A 27,662-nucleotide genomic window follows, 5' to 3' on the forward strand; every position below is an offset into this window, starting at 1 on the left:
CAAAAATTAATTCAAGATGGATTAAAGACTTACATGCTAGACCTAAAACCATAAAAACCCTAGGAGAAAACCTAGGCAATACCATTCAGGACATAGGCATGGGCAAGGACTTCATGTCTAAAACACCAAAAGCAATGGCAACAAAAGCCAAAATTGATAAATGGGATCTAATTAAACTAAAGAGCTTCTGCACAGCAAAAGAAACTACCATCAGAGTGAACAGGCAACCTCCAAAATGGGAGAAAATTTTCACAACCTACTCATCTGACAAAGGGCTAATATCCAGAATCTACAATGAACTCAAACAAATTTACAAGAAAAAAACAAACAACCCCATCAAAAAGTGGGCAAAGGACATGAACAGACACTTCTCAAAAGAAGACATTTATGCAGCCAAAAAACACACAAAAAAATTCTCATCATCACTGGCCATCAGAAAATATCTTACGTCATTCTGGAAGAAGTAAAATGGTCCTACCTGCTAAAGTCAACATGGAAAATTCTTGATCTAATAGGATATACAGGCTTCTCAGGGCTAGGGTTAACTCAGATTTGACTTTTTCTCCAAAAATAAATTTGTGTAGCAAAGGGTGATATCCTTATTTTTAAAATGTGAGCTAGATTATAAGGGTTAGCTTTCATCTCGGTTTATAAGTAATGATAAATAACTACCGTTTTTTTTTTCCCAGTGACTTAGGTTGAAATCAATTGAGGAAATATATAGATCATATACTTTTCTTTTTTAATGTATGTGCATCCTCATTGTTGCCTGGAAAAACACTTGAGGGGGGACTGGTGTAAACACTCTCTCCAGATACCCAGGGTAAATCAGCAGGGCACTGCCGCTATTGCAGTGGTCCACCGCCTGCATTACTGTATCATGTGCCCAAAAGGTGTCATAGTAATTCCCAGAACTGTGACTACAGTGCCATAATAGTCAATTTAAAGGGCCAAATCTAATCAACACATCTTATCTAAATTCTGGCATGAAGGAAGGAAGTGCAACTAAAATAACTCACAGATGATAAAATAAAACTGAAAATTTCTGATTTTTTCACAAGAGAATACTGAGGTACATTTGAAGAAAAGAATTTTAGCCAATCATTCTCCACTGAATGGGGGAAGATTCTATTCTTAACATTTCATACAAAATAAAAAGTATGAACAGTAAGAATTCCTTTGACAACAGGGAAAAGCAGTCATTTTTCAGAAACCCTGAGCTAAAAAAATTCCAATGGCTTAAAAAATGAATTATTTACAGTTTCAATCCATCTCCCAAGTGGAGGCCTCATACAGACCTCAGTAGTTGTGGACATTACTGCCCCTGTTGACATAACTTAACTGAGAAACAGGTAGTCAGGATTGCCTTGTAATGTTTCTAATAGTAAATTAAAATCTTCTGAATGTCCTTGACTTTTGTGATGGTTCATAGTAAAAAATCGCATTTGACTGTGGGAACTGAAATTATATCTGTTACTATCTATGACCCCACCATAAAGCAGGTTTTTTATAGGTGATGCTACTAGACTATAAAATTATTCTTGATTATTCAGAGCACAACATTCATGAACACTGCATCCTGCATAAGTCAAAGACTTCTAGGAGTTGCTCTAAGTGTACCCACATCACGGAGATATTTTGATCCATGCACAATAACAGGAAAGAGACGCTGATAAAGTCACTGGGTACACTGAGAGGTCACCTTAAAGCATGCTCATTATTTTCAAATGTAGAAAAAGACATACGACAAACTGCAATTTATAAATTAATATCAGAACTCTGTATCATATGTACAAATTATTGAGTTATGCTTAGATATTAAATTTTAGTTAAAAGTGGAATTTATTAGCTTTTAAAACACATCACTGTAGACAGCAGTAGTGACGGTTTCTTAGGCACCAACCTCACAACAACCACCTTTTGAGTTTTATAAGGTTAACAAAGAACAGTAAGTAGCTTCAGGGCAGAGTTTATGAAGTGGTAATGAACATGTTCAGATGGCCATTTCAGAAGTTGTAAAGAAAGGTTAAGTTTCATGTCACTATTTTGAAAACTGCTATGCCCTTTAGCACAAACTAGAAAAGAGATGAATAGGCAGGTCACAGGGTCTCTTTTGGAGACCGTAAGCCACAACTGAACTGATAATATTTTGGAAAGTGAATAGAAATTGATCCATGCACACATATAGACTCACAGCGGTTCATTATGTTCATCTCAATTATCTTGCAATTGAAAACTACTTTGCTTGGCATTACAGTAATTATGTTAGGCCTATACTAAGGCATTACCCCTTGTTTAAAGAAGAATATATTTCCCAGATACACACCCATGACTTTACGAAGAAGGCTTTATGAAGCTCTCCTCTAGGTGCCTGCCCTTCTGAGAATCATTCTACCACTAAAGGTGGCCACACTATCTTCCAATGAAGGCAAAAATCAATGAAGCCTCACACTGAACCCTCTAGGATTTAACAGTTATTTAATATTTTCATATTAGAGATATTCATTAAAGAACCTTGTTACTTGTAAATCTTATCAAAAATTGAGGTATTAATTAAAGCATAAAGACTATCAATAAATGGTTTATAATTACTAAAAAATGAAAATTAAAGGAATGGGACTAAATTCAGAAAAATCTTTCACATTTTTATGGGAAACTAAAAAGAATCAATACCATCCCAATTTAAGAAGACAACAAATTTGATTTTAAATGATCAAGGTGAGGAAAGATGAAATTTTACCAGTCATTCTGCAGTTTGTTTTTTAATCTATGAAACTTGTGATATAAAATGTAAGTCTAAGAAATCATTTCAACAAGCCAAGCAAGTTCAAAGAGGAATAAACTATATTTGATATTTTAAATTACATATCTAACATCATGATCGTATTTTCTTTTTATAGTTCTTTTTTCCAATGTTGGTTTTTCCTCCTTACCCAATGTTGATACTATATTAGATTTTGCATGAAAATGGAGCATAAAATGGGCCATAGCTACTTGCTTTTAGAATAATTTAATACCAAGTGAAACATAAGGACATTAAAGATAGGAGAAAAAGTTCAGAGCAACCTTAAAAAATATAACCACACCTTCCAGCTGGCCATGAGATTATGTGAGTTGTATAATTAGGAAGTATGTCTGCACCTGCCCCTGGCAGTAGGTTAAGCGCTGTAGCTTATAACAGCTGGATGTCAGATTACTTGTGTTGTGTCATCTACAACCTTGAACACTCACTTAACTGATACTCAGCTCTTCCATCGTAAAATAAAGAGATTTGAACTTGGTGAAATGTAAAATGCTTTTTGCTTTGCTAATTTTTATTTGTATACTTTAACAAAGAACAAATCTTCATGAAACCATGTAGTTACAAAATAAAACGATCCTATTTTTTATTTTAGCCTGTTCAATTTCTTAATATTCAGTTACTGGCTGCCCACCATTTCATCCTATATGATAATAGGATATACTATATGATAATAGTATCATATTTCATCTTCACCCAACTTCAAGAGATTTATTTACCTCATTTTACAGTTGGAGAGACTGGGGCTCACAGATTAAGTAACTTGCCTAAATTTGCAAGTGTTTGTGTTATAAATGCCAGCTCTCTGGGTTCAGACCCTTCAGTACTGTGAAACTGGTTCACAAAAGTGCATATATGCTATGCTAGTTGGTACTGTAGCTAATCCCAGGGAAGAAACTCTGTTGTTTTGGTGTGGGCTCCAGGACTATGGATAAAGGATATTTACCTTAGTGAAATGAATGAAAAAGGAGCACTGCTAAACTCCTCATCACAGCTTGCCATACTAGACCTTAACGATCAATACATCTTGCCAGCAATCAATAGTTGCTGCAATACATTGACTCACAAAACAGGGATAAAATAATACTTATTGATTTTTACGCTGTCTGCAGGAGGTCTATGTCTTGTTGGCTGTGACTGAGAACATCCATGATTTACAACACTTAATTGAATGTGTCAATTCTTCAGACTGAGACAATTTCCTATGGACAGGCAAGCTGGAGGACTATTGGTTTTACTGGTTTTCTGAGGTTGCCCAATGCATTAAAATGAAATGATGCTTAGCAAGTCCTAGCTGCCCCTTTAGGATTTACTATTAGGTTTATTGGCTCTTTGAAGGAGTATATTTGGTGCTTGTTCCAAGTACCTTATCCATAATCACTAAAACCTCCACCACTCTTTATTCCTATCTTTATTTTTTGTTACCTTGATTATACTTCCAATAACTTGCTTCCTGAATCAGTAAGTAGAGCAGTGAATGTGAGTCTGTAGAATCAGAATTCTAGTTGAAATTCTATTTAGGAACCATATAACTTTAGGTGATAACCAGATGCTTAAATTTCTGGAGTTTATTTTCGAAAAAAAAGAAAGCAAAGAAGGAAGGAGAGCAGTAGGAAAGGAAGTAATGAAGAAAGGAAAGGATGAGGAAAGGAAGAAGAAACACAAACACTTGTTACGTTCACCTCACAGAAACGGTGGGAAAATCAAATGATGTGGATCATATTGAGGCACTTTTAAAATCCCAGAATGTGGTAAAAATATTAGTGTTGGTATTATCATTGTTGTACATATTTATACTCAATCAGGAAATGCCACTGGTAAAACAGAGTAAAGCTCAGGATGTGATAGTTCTTAATGCATGGTAAAAGACCATATCTAAACCAACTTATAGAGGTTGATACCTGAACAAGTTTGTAATGTCAAAGTCATAAATCTCTGCCTCAACAAAACAGGTAAACCAAACTTTGAAGGTAGAATGGGCCATATCTTCTGAATATTTGTATTTTATTTTACAATTTTTTTAATACTCTGAGAAAGACCTTGACAAATATTTCCAAATGAATCAGAGAAGATTGAGTTGCCTTTCTAGCATTACTAAGCTGCACAACCAGTTCCTTAATTTTTCCTCTATCACAGAAGTCAAATAGAAGTTATAAAGTTAGTAGGACATCTGCATTTCCCTAGGTGCAATCCTATGCTATTTTCAGTAAGAAGGGTGTCATTTTCTGTACATGAATCTTGGATCTTTGTCATTTGAAGATAAAGCTCTTGTTAGCCTCATGTACATTTAATAGGCCCCTAGGTGTTATCACACATTTAAGATTAGACACATTTGATTCAGAAATAAAACTACCTCTGGAAAGAGTATCCTGTTTTGCATTTAGCTTTTCAATAAAATTCTTCTCAGCCTTATGAACTGACATCACCATATAAAAAAATACAGCATCCAACAACACTACTGCAGACTCCTGCAGGCACGATACCTTGGGAGGATTATACCTCTAAAGCTCTACAGAGTTAGCAATGCACTTATTCTGAAAAACAATTGCAAACTATTCTGTCGGAAAAAAGCAAACTTTCTGATAAACAACACAACCACTGTTTGTCAGCTCTTTTTCTAGCATAATAAGCAATGCTTGTTTTTTTCTACTTCTTTCCAACTTTGGTTGCAAATTTTAAAATAAAGATCTAGTGCTTGTTTTCTTTTTGTAACTCAAAGATTTTCAGGATTTCAGGACTAAAAAGATATATCAACCCCTTCCTTTCTTCTCCCCACAGAAATGGAACTAAGTTCCAAAAAAACAACAACAAAAAGAGACATACTCAGGGTCACACATGAGTGAGTAGGTGTATCAGGTTTAAAATCTAGGTCTCCTGAATCGTAGCCCAGTGTCCTAGGATTCTCCTTTAACACACAGCTGTTTTGACCATTAAATTTTAATGTGCTTTTCCGGATATTATCACTCCTGTCTTGGTGTTAATTGTGTATAAACACAGGTCATGGGTGTTTTGGAGGTTTTGTGACATCGTGTAAAATTAAATTTGTGTGTGTGTGTGTGTGTGTGTGTGTGTGTAATATTATGAATAGATATAATTTATTGAGTTTTAGTATGTGCAGAGAATTTTAAGAATCCTTATACATATAGTAAATCACTTGTTTTGAAATCTTTTGAGCTTGATACTATTATTATTGATATTCATACCCAAATTATTCATATGGAGGAGAAAAGTTATGATTTAATAAATTAATTAATTTGGACCACATAACATAGCTAGTAAGTGGCAGAGCCAAGATTCCTTAACCCAGATCTTTAACTACTATGAACTGCTACCAATGTTTATAAAAACATCAAGTGAAAATACACGCATCCTACAAATTTTCACAAGTAATCCTACCTTTATTAGTTTTAAGAAAAAATTCCTGCATTTCTACCAGTTGGAGAAGTAACAACCAAATGCATTTAGTTCTAATCAAGCTAAAAAACCGACTGTGTTACATTTGTTCTTTAAATACATTTCAACCAATTTCAAAGACATTCAATATTAAAAGACTTTCAAGAATTGCAGTTAAATTTTGACTCTGACAGGCCACATTAGTTCATTGCTGACTTTCCTACTTTTCTTACATCTGAAATATTTACTAACTGTTAAGTTACAACAATTAAACCTCATTTGTATACAATCTGGTACTCCTGCTTGGCTCTGCTCTTTGGTTTAGTTTTTAACCCTGGCCATAATTTCAGTGTACAAATTTCAGAAATGAATGTTGTCTGCCTAACGATGTCAAGTTGCATCTGCTGGCCAACAAATAAGAACTATACTTCGAAGAGTTCTGAATATTCTATTGTCAACTCCATTGCTACACAGAATCTTATATAACTGTAGGACTACTGTGATCATGCAGTATAAAAGCTTCCAAAGAGAATTCCAAAAATCAACCAAAATATTCTGAGTAGATATTGAGAGTCGAATGGAAGCAAGAATTTCAATTTCTGAAGGAAACAATAATTTTGTTGTTCTATAACTTCTTAGTAGCAAGAAAAACTAATAAAAGGGATTGGAGGTTATTCGGACATTAATTTCAGTAGTTTCTTATGTAACCACCACTAGTCAGATTCCTTTTGAGCTAGACGTGCCTTTGGTTAGAATAGTCAGAAAAACAGACATGGCCCTGACTTCATGAAGCATAGTCTAATGGGATCTGAGATTATTTCTTCAATAGAATGAAACGTTTAAGAACCAAGAGTAGAAAATATTTTATTAATTCTCCTTCTTACATTAATGTAAACATTAATGTTCTCAAAAGTATCCATATGGTATTTGGCCATACAACTTCATAATTTACTACAAAGCAAACTTGAACATAAGCTACAATCACTATCCTCATTTTATAGTAGAAATGTGACAGTAAAATATGTAGAACTCTTTAAACAATGATTCTTATTTGCTGGCCAGCAGGTGCAACTTGACATCTATAGACAGACAACATCAATTTATGGAGTTTGTATCCTGAAATTATGGCTAAGAGTAAAAATTAAACCAAAGAGCAGACCTGAGCAGGAGCACCAGATTGTACATAAAGTGAGATTCAATTGTTGTGACTTAACAGTTAGCAAACAGTAAATATACCATAATACCTCAGATGTTAAGAAAAGCAGAAAAGTTAGCAATGAACTGATTTAGCCAATCAGATCAAGAAAGCCAAGTTTTAACGCAATCCTAGTGACAATCTTTATTAATACTGAAAAAAGTTTGTTAAAATATATTAATAGAATAGAATACAACATGATCTGTTTTTAATGCAAACCTCAGACTCATTAATATGAGGCAGAGACCCTCATATTATTTTCTGTAATTCTTTCAATTTTACTAAAGATATTTTGCTTCTTATACGTTCCATAACATGATTTTTTTGATAAAATGTATTTAGCTATGAAATCTCACACTTTCAACACAATTCTTATTTAATTTGAACCATCACTCATTCAAGTAAAGTCTTAGCAAATATATAAGCATGAAAAATAAGTAATAATATGCAATTAAATAGGCTATGGCTTTCATTTCTGGTTTATATACAAAGTACTTTCTATTTTATGTTGTAGTTAATGTTCAGAATCAGAAAAAAAATTTCTGTACCAACCAGGCAGTAAGTATTTTGGACTTTGCAGGCCATATAGTCTCTCTTCTAGCTACTCAATTCTGTGTTGGGAGTGCAAAAGCAGGCATAGACAGTGTGTAACCGAATGGGTACAAGTGTGCCCCAATAAAAATGTATTTATCAAAACAGGCACTTGGTCAGATCTGGCTGACCCCTGATCTAAAACATCAATAATGTTTTGGCCAACAGTAGTTAAATAGAGATAAGCATGATCATCAAGATCACGGTTCCCTGAATTCCAGTTTAACAAATAAAACATTCTAATGTATATCTTTGAAGATAAAAATTTATGAATTTTTAGATTGGAAAACAAATCTATAGACCATTAAGAGTAAAAAAGGTCTTTCAATTGTAATTTAGTAAGCATTCTATTTATGAAAGTATTTTCTCTATATTTTTTACGAAAATATACAGAACAAATACACAATTGTCAAAAGACCACACTTCTCTTGATACATCAAATCAGAAGCCTGAAATTATAGAAATGTAGTGCATTATATACTTTAATATGAAAACAACCATCTAGTATAGATATTTCATTTTGCATTTGAAATGTATATTTAGTAAAATAATGCATAATAGCGTGGGATACCAGCTTTGTTTTAATTTGCCTAGATTGAATTACAAGAAGCACTTTTTCTTATCCGAGGACATAGTTCTTTCAAATTGACACAAGTGGCATTGTTATTTATTTTACCTTATATCCAATCCGACTAATGCTTCTAACCTAAGTTTCCCAGTATTAGACAAATCAACCTGGAGGTGATAAGTTCTTATTTAAACAGAAAAAATAAAAATTTCATACCAGAATTTATATATATGTGTGTAGAGGTGAGTGTACACATGCACATATCTACATGTATGACAACCAAATATTGCATGCTATTGATAAGGCTGGCCTAGTTTATATAAATTCTTTTCTCCTACAATTTCTGAGCTTTTGCCTTTTTCTTAAAGGTACATTTGATATAACCAACACAAAAGTTACAATTCAGTGAAAGACTTTCTAAATCTTCTAAAATGTATATGGTATATGTATTCTAAAAGACATAACATATTTTGAGATAATTTCTGGAAATCTTGAACTTCATGCACAACTAAACCATTCTTAGCTGAGTGGATCAATATGATAATAAAAACTGTTCGGTAAAGCAGACTGACAATTCAATGTATTCAAAATGGTCAAACCAATTGTGAACTTAGACTACCACAGTGGGAGAGCTTTTGTGACCCTCAGTCTTTAGGTGATCAAGCCTCTGAATGTAAGTCATGTCCTGATTTAGTATAGAATGGAGACAAGTTATCACTCTAAAACAGGTGTATGAGGCAATATCACACACATTGTGTCAGTTAAGCTGTTTTATTCTGAGTATAGATGCTCTTATTATGGAAGATCTCTTATTTGTAATGATATCATTTATACTTCGAGTAAGGGACAACAGAGTTTAGACACAGCATGTGCTGATGATTTGGCTTATTATACTCAAATAAGTTTTTTTTTTTAATTTCCATAAGACATCCAAAGCACCTCATGCACACATTGAAATGGAAATGCTAGCCTAAGTTGTAAAGTTAAAAGACAACCATCTTCCGATAGTTATATAATCTTTGTTCATTTGGCCAAGAATCAAAGTAATAATTGAATATAAGAATCCCATTGACAATAACCATAAAAACCATAAAGTACTGAAGTATAAATTTAACAAGAATTATGTAAGACTTATGGGCATAATTTAATAAGAAATATGCAAGACCTACATAGAGAAAACTGTAAAATTCTACCAAAGAACATAACAGAATATGTATAAAACGGGAAACATATTGTGTCCTTCAATAGAAAGAACCAATCCCGTTGAGAAGTAAATTTCCTTCTGTATTCCTCAATAAATTTTAAAGCAATTACAACAAAAATAGTAGTAGCATTTTTAAATTGCCAAAACTTAAAGATTGTGTGGAAGCATAACTATTTCATAATGGTCAAGTATAATTAAGTAGAAACGTAATGAGATCTGTCTTACGTTTAATGTTAGAGTAATTAAAACCACATAGTATTGGCACAAAAATAGGGAGAAATATTAATGAAGCAAATTACAGAGCAGAAACACAGACCTAAGGAAAAGAAGGATTTCCTGTGTGGTAAAGAACATTTCAAATTAGTAGTGAAAGGACAGATTATTTCAGTAAATTTTATTATTACAACTATCTGTCAATCAATCTACCTACCTGTCTATCTATCGGTATTTCTGCTTCAGAACTTACACCAAAATATATTTCAAATGAACACAAATTTTATGTGAAAATTTTCATAAAATACTGGAATAATATCTGAATATTTATTTTTTAAAAATATTGGTGTGGAGTTTTCAAAGTCTGAAAACCAGGATCAAAAATCATAAAGTAAGAAATTAACCTATTTTGGTGTGCATAAATAAAAACCTTCTGGACAATCAAATAGATTATTCACAAAGTTATTATACAAGGAAATATGTCTGCAAAATGTGATATAGGCTCAATAGCCTTAATACGTAAAACATTACAACAAATCAATAAGAAAAAAATGAATTGTCCAATAGAAAATAAATTAATAAATGACATAAAAAGGCAATTCAGTGAAAAGAAATACAAATGGCCTATAAACACAGAAGAGTGTCTGAGATAGTTAACTGGCAATAAAATTTAGTTACTCATGGAAATTAACTATTTTACAGATTAGTAAAGATGAAAAGAATGTATATAGTGACAGAGATGCCCAGGACTGAGAGGTGTGAGTGCAAATGGAATTCGCACACACAGGTGGTGTGAATATAAACTAGCACATTTTTAAGGAACTGTGGCTTTGTAACAAGCAGTGCTAAAATATATATGTTCTGGGGTCCAGTAATCCAACTCCTAAGAATTTACCAAAGAAAATAATTTTACAAATGCATCAAATATGAATACACAGGAGTATTTAATATAACTTAGTTCACAATAGCCAAAGTGAACATAATGTCCATCAACAGAGGACTGATTTAACAAGTATGCTGCATTCACACAAGGGAATTCTATGCAACTGTTATAAAAATTATAAATTACATCAAAAGATGTTCACAAAACATTAAGAGCAAAACTCATATCTGAAACACAATATATAACACATCTTATTTTATTTCATGTGCGTTCATGTGAATTCCTATGAAGTCTGAAGATACTGTGATCGTTTTGCTAACAGTAGTTGTATCTGGGTGATGACACTGAGATCTTCACTTTTCATTATAGTTTATTATATTTACCGATTTCTGTAGTGGACATAAATAAGTAACAAAAATGATTCTGATAAAAATATGCCAGAATATTAAGAAAATTATGTAACAAGGAAATTCACCTGCCTTACAAAGTAAACATAATGGCTTTCATTTAATTTCCATAATTTCTAAATATAGAAATAGTTTTCTAGAATTTAAGAAATTTGTACAGGTTTAAATATCATCAGTGACAAATTCAGGACAAAGCCAGGACTGCCAAGTCTCCTGTCTTTGATCCAAATGTTGACCTTTTCAGAATAATTATAGGAATAATTTATCAAAAAATGTAATAGCATCTTTTAACCTAAGGATTGTTTGCTTTCCAAAGAAATACAGAACTTGGTTATTATTTTTAAATATTATGCATATATGTAGTATTATACATATGGTACATCTAAAATGATTTTGTTATTATTTTTTATTAATCCAGTTGAATATTTGATAAAGCAGAAAAAAATAGATTAGAAACTTTTTTGAACAACAGATTATTCCCAATCTTAAAAATCACAAGTGAATTCAAACTGAAGTCTTTGAATTGATCTTGAAATACAACACAATTGTTATTTCACACAAAGTTTAACATCAGTTTACTAAGTATTCTGAGATAGGTATGCCACCTCATTAAAATAACATGTATGACATGAAGGGCTGCATCTAAAAGTCTCTTATAAAATTTAATCAAAACATAATTTTGCTCTTAATTCTCAGGATTAGCATATACTTTGTTTCAGAATGGACTTTTGGGGCAAGAAATGCACTGATTCTCCAGCAATGAAAGATGATTTACAACAACCAAGAAAAAAGTAAATTATAATTTTTCAATATATACACAAATTTAAATGATGCTGAAACAGTGATAATTATTAGTTGATTAATTTCAAAATAACTTAGACTGTGTACTTCTACAATAGTACAGATTTCATTATTTACGTTCTTTTTGTTTGATTTATGTGGGTTTCCCAAATGTCATTTAGGAAGCTGGCATGCTGACTATTAACAATCAACCTGGGAGACTATGATGGAGGCGCTTCCATTTGAAAATTTCAAATTTTCTTTCCTTTAACATCAGAAGAACACAAAATAAATGGGAGAGGAGAAAAATCGGGCCCAAATCCCAGCTCCAGCACTTTCTAGCTGTAGCATAGGAAGTTTGTATTGTCTTGGTTCTCACGGGTTCTAGCTTCACAAAAATCTAACCTTCAATTTCTCCATTTGTAAAATGTGACAATACTTATTTCATAGCTTTTGAGAATGAAATAGGAAATTATTTTAAAATTACATTTCATTTCATAGAAGTTTCTCAATAAATGGTAGTAATTTTTAGTAGTGTTACTAGTCGTAATCAAATATATCCCTATTGTATGTCAAAGTTCTAATGTAATTTTTTCAAATCTCATTTTCAATTGACCCTTCTAAATTAAAATATTGGTTGGTAAACTATTAAATGGTTAAAAGAACAGAGAGAATTTACATGTATTTTGATATTTTTATTCCGTATTTAAATCCAAAACAACAATTCCTGATTATAAACACATTCTTATATGGTAAGTCTTTACTATATACTTTTAATATTCTTTTATACCAAACGAAACATAGCTACAATGTAAAAATAGGCCTTCTGCTATTTCTCAAATACTGAATACACATTCCTTAAGGATAGTAACCACATATGTCTGTCCCTCTCTCCATCTCCCTCTCTGGATCCCTCTGTCTCTGTATCTCTTTAAAGTCCAACAGCATAAGTAGCGTTTGACTGAATTGGGTTTTAGTCTCACCTCGAGTGCACTATGCACTAAAACAACAACAAAACAGGAAACCCAGAGCTCCAGCATTGTGACTATTTTTTACATGAGAACGTGAACAATTAAGATGTATTTTGTCCAAATCTGGGAATTTTAACACCTGGACATATTTATAACATTTTCCTAAATGCTATATTTGACCAAAGCAGCCTAATTAAAAATGTCCCACTAAATGACAAATTACTATCTAACTGGACTACCTGGTGATAATGATCAGAGCTGGTGGTAAAATAACAAGATAAAGCCATTTTAAAACATGGTTTTCAAGCTGGCCCATTAAATAGACAGGAAGAGGTTTATGGTCTCTTAGGAAATGTACAATTATGATATTAAAATGATAGTTGATCTTTCTAAATAACCAGAGGGATATATTTGCCAGGAAATCTTACTCTGTAGTGTTACAAAGCAATTGGAAAAAATGTATCTCTTCCAATTTCTTATAGAGGAGAAATTTGCCTCAAAATTGCAGTCTAAGAAAAGCATTCCCCCAAATCTGAAGGAAATGTAAAGAAATTCTTTGCTTTTTCTTGTGGTCTATAATTCTACAGCTCTTTCCTCTGAAAATGTGGCAAGGACTTAAAATATTATGACTATTAAAATAACAAAGGTGCCATTTTTCAGTGAATTCTGTTTAAAAAAGAATGGTTTGCTACACATGCATACTAATAGGATTCAAGTAAACACTTGTGAGCATTCTCTCAAGGCATGCACCAAATGCAAATGTGCACAGCCTCCCAGATCAGCCCTACCCACGTCAGAAGCACACTGGCTTAACAGTGCTTGAAAGAGGAATGGTGCACCCAACTGATCAAAGAACACTTCAAGAGATCTTCAGTCTATTAACTCAAATATTCATTTGGCAAAAGAAACACAAATATGAATTACAGAATAAGTCCTGAAGTTTCTTTGTCTGTATGTCAAGGAAAATAATAAACAAAACTATCTCAATTGTGTTTTTTGGAGTATGGTGGCTTGAACAATGAAAGGCACACAGAAATGGTGATTAGATTTTACAACCTAAAAATTGACACCTGCTCACTCATATTTAAAACTCTTTTAACATCTCTGCTTCTTAGTTTATGGCATTCTTTAAAATAATTCACAAATCATTTCATTCATGACTAATGTTAAAAGTATTTCTGGAAAAATCTACAGTTGATGAAAATTCTATGCCCTCACAAAAACCTGACAATTTTTTAAAGATTATCTTTATATACTTGTTTAAAAGGCAGCTGTTCAATTATTTAGCCCTTTGTCAATTCAGCTAACTTGTAGTTCCAAGAAACAAGAAAATTCAATACTGATTTCAAAACAAACACTCCCTCTTGAGAGGGATGAAAAACACACTCTACAAAACATTATTTTTTTCTATGTTAATGCTTTAGACTCTACAGAGGTTTAGACTGTAGAGGTTGCAAGGTAGGAATAAATGTGACTATATTCATAGAGAACAGTAATCACTTTTGAATGATCCATATTACATACCTATGATCCAATATCTTCCAGTAGCAGACTAATATGCAGAAGAAAACCAACTATAATCTTCCATTATTAATCACTATATTATTTCTATGAGAAATTGAAAAAACTCAAAACTGGTGTCAGGGTGAATATGAGATGAAAATATTACAGCTTGCTTATATTTTATCAGATCCTCTTTAAATTTCTATTTCGGATATGTTTGATAACATACACTGCATACTAATACATAAATAAATATTTATTTATTGAGGCTTCATGCTCAACAATGCTGCTTACCAGTGTGTGACCTTGGACAAGTTCACTACTCAAACTTTAGTTTGCTCATCTTTAAAATGAGGACAGTAACAGTCCTTAAGTTATGAAGTTAATGTGAGGTTTAAGTTACCTAAAACTTACTATACTTCTTCACGCAGGGTACTTAGCACATGGTAAGAGCTCAACAGCCATGAGCTGTTACTAGAGACACATACAGGGGTGAATGTTTGGGTGGCCAAAATTTTGAATTATTTTTCACACTTTTGTTTCAATTATCACAAACTTGTATGTAACACACCCTAGGTAAATAAGCATTCATATGTATGTATATATGTGTATATCTATGTATACATGTAGCATATCTGTGTGTATATGTATGTGTGTGTCTGTATTACCCACTCAGTCAGCCCACTTCAATTATTGTCACAAAAGCCCACATTACAACTAGAGACTGGTTAGTTGCCGTCCAATTACTTTATACATGATAATGTTAGCTTCCAATTTCACTACAAAACTAGTATTCCTAAAACAGCGATCCTCCCAGGGAGTACCTGAATGCCATCTTGGACCTACCGACTCGGATTCTGGTGTATGCCCAGAAAATATGAATATTCACACTAGACTCAGATGATTATTGCATAAAAAAGTTTGAGAATCACTGTAAAAATGTATTCTCAACATTTTATTTTGAGTCCTCTACCTGAGGGTTACACCCCTCTCATGTCTCACTGTCTGAGACATTCTTCTCTCCCTCAACTCTTCACTTCCCCCATAGGGCAATTAAGATGATTCCTTCCAGATTCCAGAGAGAGCCATACCTGTGTGTAAGATCTCATATCTTTCTTCTACACAGCTTAATTGGTGTAGAGCCTATAAAGTTAGCAGTTGATAAATATTTCCTGGTTGCTTGATATGACAGTCCTTCAACTACTCCTCCAACAAATTCATTCCATATTTCTTGAGCTTCTAAATTGAATGGCATGTGAGAAGTACTGGGGATGCATGCAAACATGGTCCATATATTTGTGCACCTGGACATCTCCTGTCTTTCTCTGAGGCTTACTCATGTATTGCTTTTCTAAGACACGTGCAGATTCACCCTAAAGACTTCATTAATTTAATGGTTGCCTTTGTGTTAGGAGAGAAGTCATTTCATCTTCAATTGCCCAGACAATTACTTCTAGGTTAAGACCTCTTGGCAGGTAAATAGGCAGTAGATGCCAAATTGTATAGCAAGAAAATGAAACTTGGCAATAGGAATGCCGATAGAATGTAACAAAGAGAACAACAGCAAGAGCCAATGGGCTAAACATACCCCCTATATTTTTCTATATAAATCATGACAAGATATTATAAACCAATTTCTCTGCTTGTGTAATAAAATATATATTTTTCAAATAAAATGCACGAATGGAAGCAACATAAATCCTTCATTTGTATCTTTTAAAACTCACAGACATCTAATTACTTCGTTCTCTTTTAACAGTCTGTTTCAAAGTATCTTTATGCCATCCAAAAGTGTAATTGATTTTGGAAAAACTAAGTAATATTAAGATGGAAACAGAGTAAAGTATAGCTGTATAAATATGAGTTAGAGTCATATAAAACTTAAAAAATGGATTTACATTTAGATGCTATTTAAATTCAGTTATTTATTTTGCATATAATTTGCAAGTTATTGTTATTGTTGCCTAAGTAAATAATGGGTTCCTTTATTTTCAAATAATCTATAGCAAAAATCTTGGCTAGTAATCTATAAAACATATTTACCAAGACTCCTTTCTTTGGAAAAAAATAGATAATAAATTCAAAAGTAATTAACAATGTGCTCATATGTTTGCATATGTTGTAAGCTCATAGAACATGGAAACACACACAATAGTTTACATCGGTGGTAGTAGTGGTATGTATTTTTTAATAAAACTGTAAAACTACGGTCTGTCAATTGCAAATGTAGACTATAATGCTCTATAAAATAAGTGAATGCAATGGCTAGGACATGAATAAGAAAATAGACTAAAACTGGAAGGTAGTATAGGCAAGTGAAAACACAATGTTAATGAAGTGATAGGGATATAGATAATATTTACCTTTGATGTTTGTTGGTATTTTAAAATTGTTTTTCCCACAACGTGCTACTGACCATAAATGAAAATGGTAAGTAGGTACAAAAGCCATTACTCAAAACGAAAATCTTTCCTCTACTTTCTTGGAGACAAAAGCACAGCACAATTTTTTACAATAGTGGCTCTCAACCTGAAACAATTTTGCCCCCAAGGGCGCATTTGATAATTTTTGAAGACATTTTTGGTTTTCACCATTTCAGGAATGCCAGTGGCATCCGTTAGGTAGAAACTAGGGATTCAGTTAAACATCTTACAATGCACAAGATAGCCCCGACAAGACAGAATTATCTGGCTCCAAATTCCAATATAGCCAGGGTAAAGAAAACCTGCTATAGAATGATTATAAAATAAATAATTGCCCTTTCCCTCACCAGAACTAAGCCCTCCTTCCCAAGAAAAATACTTTCTCTGACTTACATTCTTGTAGGAATTTCCATGAGTATTTAATCCTCTCGGAAAGAGAGAAAGCTAAAACCCGCAAGATGTGCTTCTGAAATATGAAATTCAAGATACTTCCCTTGTCTGCTTTCACTTGCAGGGTAAACGCACAGTCAGATCCTTACTTCACACTAGAGTCAAGTCAGAGAATTGTTGAAGGAAAAAAGCAACAGTAAAGGATGTGCTGTAAGAATTAACCAAGAGAAATAGAAACTGGCACTGTCAAGTGGGTACTGCCTAAAAATAGATGAATTAAGTATTCTAGAGATGTAAACTTTATGATGAACTGCATTTATATTATGTGGCATAGAGTGAGGAAAGACTGGAAAAAAAGAAGAAAAAAACCCAGAGAAGAAAAATACTCAACCACCTTTAAGATAATTATATGCAGGAGCAATTTCTCAGTAAGCATAAAAATTCATTCTCATTATTGAAAATTCAACTGAAAACTAGGTCTTGATAATAAAAGAAAAAAAGAAAAAGATGTAGAATATTCATATAGTGCCCACACATATCCTAAAACTACTGAGACAGCTTACAGTTCCTGAACATATACCAGGCAACATTTTCTGATAAATATTTACCATAAATTTTTGACATTAATGGTTACCTGACAGATTTTGCTGAAGCAATAGGAAAATTATTAGACAAGTTAACAAATGGTACCCATTCACAATGAAAGAAATTATGACACAATCAACATCTTCAACTCCTCAATGTTTTATATAAATCTTTCTTTATTGCTTGGTTTAAATTGTGCTCAAGAGATGTAATATAAAATATAAGTTTATCAAGGAGAGTTATATTATTCACACTGTGAATATTATATAATGCACTGTGTATTACATTTAACACACTGTGAATAAAGTACCTACTTAAAAATATATATTTTTTAATTAAATTAAGGTTTTCTTCAAGGTGGAGTAGAGAGCAGAAACAATAATATTTGAGGAAGGATTAGTTTATTTGGTCCACCAACTCTTTCCAAAAAAATAAGAGAAAAAACAACAACTATAACAAAACAAGGTCCTCGTGGAATGCAAATGATCAAAAAATATGGCTTTGCTACATTTTAAAATGCAGTGTAACAAGATGGCTAAGATTGAGAGATGTGAAGGCAGTCATTTGCTAGCTATGTGACTTTGAACAAATCATTTAACCTCTCTGGGCCTCAGTTTCCCCTTTTTAAATAGGCTAATAGTGGCTATCTCAGTTTTTATAAGAGGACTGGTTAACTTGAAGTGCATTAACACAATACCTGCACAAGTTAAAAACTCAATACAAGGTAGTGCCCTGGTTTGGATGTTTGTCCTCTCCAAACCCCATGTTGAAATTTGATCCCCAGTGTGGCTCTGTTGGGAGTTTGGGCCTGACTGGAGGTGCTAAGAGTCACGGGCGGCTGGGGTGGGGCAGAGCTCTCATGGGTAGATTCATGCCTTATCTGTGGAGTAAGTTCTCATTCCATTAGTTCCACTGAGAGGTAATTATTAAAAAGAGCCTGGTACCTCCCCCTACTGGCTTCCTCTTGTACCAGGTGATATCTCTGCACAGGAAGCCGGTTCCATGCCTGCTTCTGCTTTTAGTTGAAGCAGCCTGATGAGGATCTCACCAGATGCAGATGTTCAGTCTTGAAATTTCTAGCCACCGGAATGGTGAACCAAATAAACTTCTTTATTGACTATACAGTCTCAGGTACTCTGTTGTAGCAACACTAAATGGACTAAGACAAGTAGCTATAATTATTTCCTTATATTCATGTTATGATGATGGTGGAGAATGTTGAGCACTGTACGAAAGTTCAGGAGGGGATGAGAGGAGAAACAGAAGGAGGAAAAGAGGAAGGAGAAAACAACAGTTCGCCAAAATTGTGCCCAAAATTGTGTGGGCATAATTTGTTTGGAATTAAGGCTGTCTGTGGTCACTGAGTGTTCACACCTCCTTTACTCTACTTTATGCTTCCTGAGTGAACTCATTTACCTATTTTCACAGCAGTCAATTTTAACCTCCTCTAATTTCAATATAAAGTGTCTAGTACGTTCACAGAGAATATATAAGTCTTCAGGCAAGCCTTTAGTTTCCACTCCTGCTACCCACTTTGTATCTTCAACCTACTCCTTTCTAAAGATTGTTTCTCCACCAAACTATATATGACTCTCACTCTGTCACCCAGGCTGGAGTGCAGTGGCACGACCTCGGCTCACTACAACCTCCGCCTCCCAGGTTCAAGCAATTCTCCCTGCCTCAGCCTCCTGAGTAGCTGGGATTACAGGCATGCACCACCACACCCAGCTAATTTTTGTATTTTTAGTAGAGACGGGGTTTTGTAATGTTGGCCAGGCTGGTCTTGAACTCCTGACCTCAGGTGATTCACCCACCTCAGCCTCCCAAAGTGCTGGGATTACAGGCGTGAGCCACCATGCCTGGGTATATACGACTTTTTAAAAGCAATTTCCCTCTCCCTACGTCCCTTCAGAACCAAACTTCTCGAAAGTGTAGTCTTCTACCACCGAAACTCCTCTTGTTACATTTCACCAGTGCGCTCCTGTTACTCTATCTGGGAGAAAATTTTCATGATTTATTTCAATTGATCACTGTGGCATCTGACACAGCTGACTATTTGCTTCTCAAACTCAGGTTTTAAGACATGATTATCTGGAGTATCTCGTACTAACTCTCTGACTACTACTTATTTATCTCTTCTGTGGGCTCCTTTTCTGTCTTCCACTATCTAAAATATGGGGCTCACCAGATTTCCATTTTTAGCTGTCTTTGCATTTTGCCTTTTAAATTTTATGTATTCACAAAGTCAGAAGCACTGCTTATAAGCTGACAATGCTCAGTTCGTCTCTCTATATGACTGCTTCCTGATCTGTACACCTATATTTTCCAATCGCCTGCTGGTTGTATCCATTTGGAGATTCCATGTGTATAGAAAAAACAAATCAACATTTCCCAAAGTGAACTCACTATCTGCCCACATGCCTCATCCCCTTGACCTCCACTCCCCTTCCTGTCTTCCCTATATCAGTAAAGGATACTATGAGAATCATGGGATTCACTAAGCCCTGTCACTTTCATCTTATAAACACAATAATTTTATATCTTCTTTTTTTGCATTCCTGTCTTAGTTCATCACATCTTCCCGAAATTTTGCAGTAGGTTTTCATCTCATCTTCCAATGTTAAATTTTGCTCCACTTCAATCCACCCTCTACACTTCAGAACCATCTTCGATAGGTGTGAATCTGTTCATGCAATTCTATTGACATCATTTCATAGGCCCCTACAGGCTTTGGACAAATATTCAATTATTGAGCAAGACACAACAATGGTCTTCATCATTTGATCCCCACCTACGGCTTCAACACCAACTCTATCCTTTCCTCACTCCCACTCCAGTCTTTTAAAACGACTTCCAAATCCCTAATACCATTTATTTATCCTGTGTCACACCTTCCTCTATGTTATTCTTTCTGCTTGGAACATCTATCCACACATTTCTAACCCCCCTCTTCATCTGACTCGTTTCCGTGTAATACATTAGTATATTCCCACTATGCCTTGTGTATATCCCCTTTCAAAGCACTCATGACCCCACATTGTGATTCTTTCTACACTTGTTGTTCCAAATGGTGAATACCTGACTTTGTGGGCTATGATTCTGTGTTCTATCTCCCCATATAAATAGTACAGTGTGTAGGAAATAGTAATACATTACTACTATAGAAGTGAATTTTTCACTCAATACTTGTGGCATTCACCCAGGGTCAAATATCCAAATAACCATTTGTATATAAAGCAAAACCACACCGGGAGAGACATCATAACCTTGTCGTGATGTAATTTATAAACATGATGGAGGAAGACAGAATGAATATGTAAAATATAAACCATTTGAAATACCAAATACCCAGACAAGTGACAAAATCAACAAGTGACGAAGGAACTTATAGGAGACAAAGACCGTGAGGCACTTACTTGGCTGCTAAGAAAGTCTTACAGAAAAGGAAAGACGTAAGCTAGGCATAAATACAGTAAGAACCTGATGTAACTACCTAGGCGGCAGTGGCTCAAGCCTGTAACCCCAGCACTCTGGGAGGCCAAGAATGAGGAAATCACTTGAGCTAAGGAGTTTGAAACCAGCCTTGGCAACATGGTGAAACCCCACCTCTACTAAAAATACAAAAATTAGTTGGGCATGGTGGCATGTGCCTGTAGTCTCAGCTACTCGGGAGACTGAGATGAGAGAAGTGTTTGGGCTCAAGAGGTGGAGGTTGCAGTGAGCCAAGATTGTGCCACTGCACTGCCCGGGCAACAAAGCGAGACAACTGTCTCAAAAGAAAAAAAAAAAAAAGTAAACATGTAGATAATATATTTCATGAGGTCAGGGGATGGGTTGGTCTCGTTCACTACTCTGTCCACAAGGCCTAACACATGCCTGGATCATAGTAGCTGCTAAATAAGTTTGTTGAATGAAATTTTAAACTGTGCAGCTGGTGATGCAAGAAAACATCTGTTTAAAAAACAGCAGCACTTTTCTCCATTTGCCATTCCATAAAAAGGTAATTTGTGTATGTGTTTACTAGAACTCTTTCCTCAAAAGTGAAATATTGCTTCACTCTTTGGTTGGCAAATGTGTTGTTTTAAGATGGAGAAGAATCTGCTTTAAATGAAGAGGAAGCTATTTCAGTCCATAATCCTCAGAGCCAAAATTTGAATCTTAAAATGCACTTTTCATCAAAGAATCTTAACAAAAAGATTCCTGCCAATTTAACCACGACATCTAAAAATATTTCATTCCAAGGCCAAGCTTTCTGCTCAGGAGCATTCTAATTGAGACCACATTCTTCCAAAGATCTATTGAACTGACAGTCACCTAAGTCACATGGTTCTGACACCACCACTAGCTTTCTCAGTAAGGACTCACAACTGCATGCCACTTAGGAGTTCTGCATTTTCCTCATGATTTTCTAGATTTTCAAATTTTCCTGGAACTTCTTTATACCCAATAGAGCTACTATAACTAGCCAAGTCAGAGAAACATGGAACTTTGAATTGCAAGCCAAGTTAATATATCCTTTCTCAATTAAAACATAGCAAAACTGAGACTTAGTAAATTATATTGCCAACCCAAGCACACTTAAGACAGTAGCTGGAGTGGACACTGGGTCTCTTGAGTTGTCTTCATTAAGTATGTTCATAGACGACCAATAAACTTACACGAAGGTATACCTCAGAAAGATACTGCTGGCTCAGTTCCAGACCACCACAATAAAGTGAATATCCCAATAAAGCGAGTCTCACAATTTTTTTGGTTTCTTAGTGCCTACAAAAGTTATGTTTACACTATACTGTATCTAATAAGTGTGAAATAGCATCATGTTAAAAATGTACATACCTTAATTTTAAAATACTTTATTGCTAGAAAATACTAACAATCATCTGAGCCTTCAGGGAGTAGTAATCTTTCTGCTGATAGAATGTCTTGGCTCCATGTTGATGGCTGCTGACTGAGCAGGGTTGTGGTTGCTAAACGCTGGGGTGGCTGAGACAATTTCTTAAAATGAGATAACAATGAAGTTTGCTATATCAATGGACTCTTCCTTTCACAAAAGATTTCTCTGTGGCATGCTATCCTGTGTGATAGCATTTTACCCACAGCAGAAATTCTTTCAAAATTGAAGTCAAACCTCTCAAACCCGGCTGCCACTTTATCAACTGAGTTTATGTAATATTCTAAATCCTTTGTTGTCACTTCAACAATGTTCACAGCGTCTTCACCGAAAGTAGATTCCATCTCAAGAAACCACATTCTTTGCTCATCCATAAGAAGCAACTTGTGCATTGAAGTTTGATCATGAGATTGCAGCAATTCAATCACATCTTCAGGCTCCACTTCTAATTCTAGTTCTCTTGCTATTTCCACCACATCTGCAGTGACTTCCTCCACTCAGGCCTTGAACACCTCAAAGTCATTCATGAGAGTTGGAATCAATTTCTTCCAAACTCCTGTTAATGTTGCTATTTGAACCTCCTCTCATGAATCATGAATGTTCTTAATGATGTCTAGAATGGTGAATCCTTTCCAGAAGGTTTTCAATACTATGCCCAGATTCATCAGAGGAATCACTGTCTATGGCAGCTATAGCCTTACAAACTGTACTTCTTAAATAAGACTTGAAAGTCAAAATTGCTCCTTGATTTATGGGCTACAGAATGGATGCTGTGTTAGCAAGCATGAAAACAACATTAACCTCTTTGTACATCTCCATCAGAGCTCATGTGTGAATAGGTGCATTGTCAATGAGCAGCCATTATTTTCTTGTTGTTGTTTGTTTGTTTTCTGATTTTAATCTTATTATTATTATTATTATTATTATTATTATTTTGAGACAAGTTCTCGCCCTGTCACCCAGGTTGCAGTGCAGTGGTGTGATCTCAGTTCACTGCAACCTTTGCCACCCAGGCTCAAGTGATCCTCCACCTCAGCCTCCTGAGTAGCTGGGACCACTGGAACATGCCACCATGCCTAGCTAATTTTTGTATTTTTTGTAGAGACAGGGTTTCACCATGTTGCCCAGGCTGGTCTTGAATGTCTGGGCTCAAGGTATTTGCCAGCCTCAGCCTCCCAAAGTGTTGGAATTACAGGCGTCAGCCATTGCACCCAGTTGAGCGGTAAGTCAGTAAGAATCTTTTTTTTTTTTTTTTTTCTGAGCAGTAAGTCTCAACAGTGGGCTTAAAATGTTCAGTAATGCTGTAAACAGATATGCTGTCATCTGGGCTGTGGTTTTCCATTTCTAGAGCACAGGCTGAGTAGATTTAGCATCATTCTTAAGGGACCTAGGATTTGGGGAATGGTCAGTGAACAGTGGCATTAACTTAGGGTAACCAGCTGCATTAACACCTAACAAAAGTCAACCTGTGCCTTGAAGCTTTGAAGCCAGGCATTGACTTCTCCTCTTTAGCTATGACAGTCTTAGATGTCATCTTCTTCTGATAGAAGACTCTCTTATCTAATAAAGTCTTTTGTGCAGAATAGCCAGCCATCTTCATCGATTACCTCGCATCTTCTGCATAAATTGCTGTAGCTTCTCCATCAGCATTTGCTGATACACCTTGCACTTTTATGTTATGAAGACAGCTTGTTTCCATAAACATCCTAAAGCAGCCTCTGCTAGCTTCCAACGTTTCTTCTGCATCTCCTAAGCCTTCATAGAATCAAATACAGTTAGGGCCTTGTTCTGGTAATCTGGCTTTGTCTCTAAGGGAATGTTGTGACTAGTTTGATCTTCTATCAAGAGCACTAAAACTTTCTCCATATCGTCAATAAGCCTTTTCCATTTTCTTATCTTTCATGTGTCCACTGGACTACCACTTTTAATTTCCTTCATGGATTCCTCCTTTGCATTCAAAACTTGGCTGCTTGGAGCAAGAGACCTAGCTATCTGCCTGTCCCAGCTTTTGACACACTTTCCTCACTGATCTTAATCATTTCTAGCTTTTGATTTAAAGTAAGAGATGTACAACTCTCATTGTAGGGCTGTGAATTGGCCCAATTTCCATATTGTTGTGTCTCAGGGAATAGGGAAGCTCACAGAGAGGGAGACAGACAGGGGGATGACCCATTGGTGGAACTGTTAGAACACACACAACATTTATCCATTAAGTTAGCTGTCTTACATCAGTGCAGTTCATGGTGCCCCCAAACAACTGAAATAGTAACATCAGAGATCACTGATCACTGATCACCACAGCAAACACAATAATAATAAAACAATTTGAAATATTATGATAATTACCAAAATGTGACACAGAGACACAAAGTGAACACATGCTACTAGAGAAACAGGCTCATTATAGACTTGCTCATTTCAAGGTTGCCACAAACCTTCAATTTATAAAAATGCAATGTTTGCAAGGCACAATAAAGCAAACTAGAATAAAACAAGGTATATCTATATTCTGGTATTCACCCAAGATAGGTAAAATGGGACTATTACTCCCCTTTAATGAATGAGTAAAGTGAGCCAAGTCTATCTGTGAATATCCTCAGGATGACTAAGCATCAGAAGTAGAACTTGCATCTGAGACTCCTGATTCACTTCAGGGTCTTTCTATCATTGTGATTTACAAGGAGCATCACACTGACATGGACATTTATTTGTCCAGCACAAATGAGTCAATGACAATTTAAATGGTCTGGTTCCCCACCATTCTTCAAAGGAAGGAATGCTATAATAAGAGAAAGTTACAATTACCAGAGATTGCAGTCTACAAAGGATAATGAGGGATAAATGTGTCTGTTAAATCAATTTTGAAGTTTCATTTAAGTAACCAATCAACCATTCTTTCGGACCGGAAGCTAATCAAAAGGCCCTAACACTCAGACCTACATACAGGGGACAACACACCATAAACATCTGTTATTTAGACATCAGAGATGGAATTTCCCATCTGTTGCTTCAAAACAAATAATCATCTTTAAAAAATAAAACAAACATTACAAAAAAATTCTTTGAAGATAATTTTCAATTGTTAAGGTTGCTAGCTGAAATAAATGTTAATTTTTCAACAAGTGACAATCTAGCTGGACAAATCCATGGGTGTAGCATAAGGCTAAGTAAGGAATCTGGCTTGGAATTTTCAACACTTGGTTCTAATCATTAATGTTGCAATGTTGTCCCATTTAAAACCTGACATTCATGTTTGCACTTTCAACATCTCATGATTTTTCAGCAACAGTAAATAGCTTTAAGTAATGACACTTTGCCTTAGCTGGATCTATATTTTGACTAGCAGGTCTTGGCATTGTTTCCACCTCAGATATCTCTCCAAAATGTTGCATGTAGGCAAAAAATGAATAGAACTTAAAGGAAAGAAAAATAAAAATTCTATCACTCTAAACAATGTTGGGATATAATACCTTTAAGTTATTAGCTAACCTACTGCAGCAACCCCTAGTCATCTCATGATTATCTCTTTGGGTTCTAAATTTTTCTTGATGTGTTTCACAAAATCTCATTTTGTGGTGCTCTAAAGAGGGAGGTGGTGGTAAAATAAGACTTGGGACTGAGAGAAGAGCATAAAAAAAGCAAAATGCGAAAGAGAGGAGTCTGAATCAATCACGTGTAGGATGCACAGAATCACACCTGATTTCTATATTACTTTGTTTTAAACAGCATAATTTAGATTCATATTCCTGAGACATAAGAAGGTACCCACATTAAGACATCTTTTATTTTTATGCTGAAGCTCAAAATATAAACTGATGCAAGACCTTTCAAATTCACCAAAAGTGAGTATTCGTATATCTGAGAAATTAAATACTATCCCAAGAAACATTCTCTAACCACACAGATTTTCATAATGTGAGGGAAATCTATGGTTCTGAAACATCCAATATTGTCTTTAGTCTGCGTTGATATTGCATCTGGTAAAAACTTTCTCTAAATTAGAATATTAGAAGATTAATGTCATTAAAACATTTCAGAAATAGCAGAATTCCCTTGCATACTCATAAGGTATAAGCATAGTATTCATTTACTTCAGAATCTTGTGAAATCTCGGGATTATCTCTTATCTTTAGACAGTGTATGAGGACTATGCTGGTTACTGAGCTTCTTCTTGTTTGAATTCCGGGAATATGGAAATTTATATAATGTTGAGAACTAATTTTCAAGTCCTGAGGGGTGGCTTAGAAATGTTTTGCATAAAAGCTTATATACTATATCCCCTTATTTAATAATTAATCCAATTTCTAGACAGAACTATGCCAAAACAAAACCTTCTGAAACTTGCTGTTTGCTATCAGGACTGAAAGTAACACTGGAATTCTACATTAAAATGTGGCCTATCTATAGGGACTTTTCCAAAGCATGGGATTTTAAAAACACAGAGTAGAAAAGTCACTGGAGGAATGCCCCCAAGTATGTGGGGGCGTCTGGGACGCTTGTCTTTGCATTGCATGTCTGCAGTGTTCCAATATGGGCAGCAGGGGGAGCTCCCGATTGAAGCAAACCCCCCAACACGTGTTTCCTAGTTGGGAACACAGGCTTTTTCCTCTTAGCACTTGCCCCAAGTCCACGGAGGCAGCCACCAAGGAGTACTGCTGTCAATTAACTGTACAAGCTTAGGACATGTGGTGAATGAATTGCTGAAGTGAACGGGGATGACACATGGGTCTGAGCCTACCTTTTAGAAACAGGATGGACAATTTTTATTTTGGTGGGCAGGAGGGATTAAAGCAAGCAGCAAACAATGGAGTTGGGGCAGGAATGGGGGATGGGGGCTTGCCATTAACTGTAAACAGTCATCTTTG

The 27,662-nt window shown here is 35.0% G+C and overlaps 1 protein-coding gene across 3 annotated transcripts in view; it reads right to left on the reverse strand.

The window, feature by feature from the left end:
- GABRB2 (gamma-aminobutyric acid type A receptor subunit beta2) overlaps positions 1 to 27,662 on the reverse strand; it is a 260,477-nt gene that overhangs the window by 229,639 nt on the left and 3,176 nt on the right. The window lies entirely within an intron of this gene.

Source organism: Hylobates moloch, unplaced genomic scaffold (assembly GCF_009828535.3).
Source record: "Hylobates moloch isolate HMO894 unplaced genomic scaffold, HMol_V3 SCAFFOLD_6, whole genome shotgun sequence".
Classification (NCBI taxonomy): Eukaryota; Metazoa; Chordata; class Mammalia; order Primates; family Hylobatidae; genus Hylobates; species Hylobates moloch.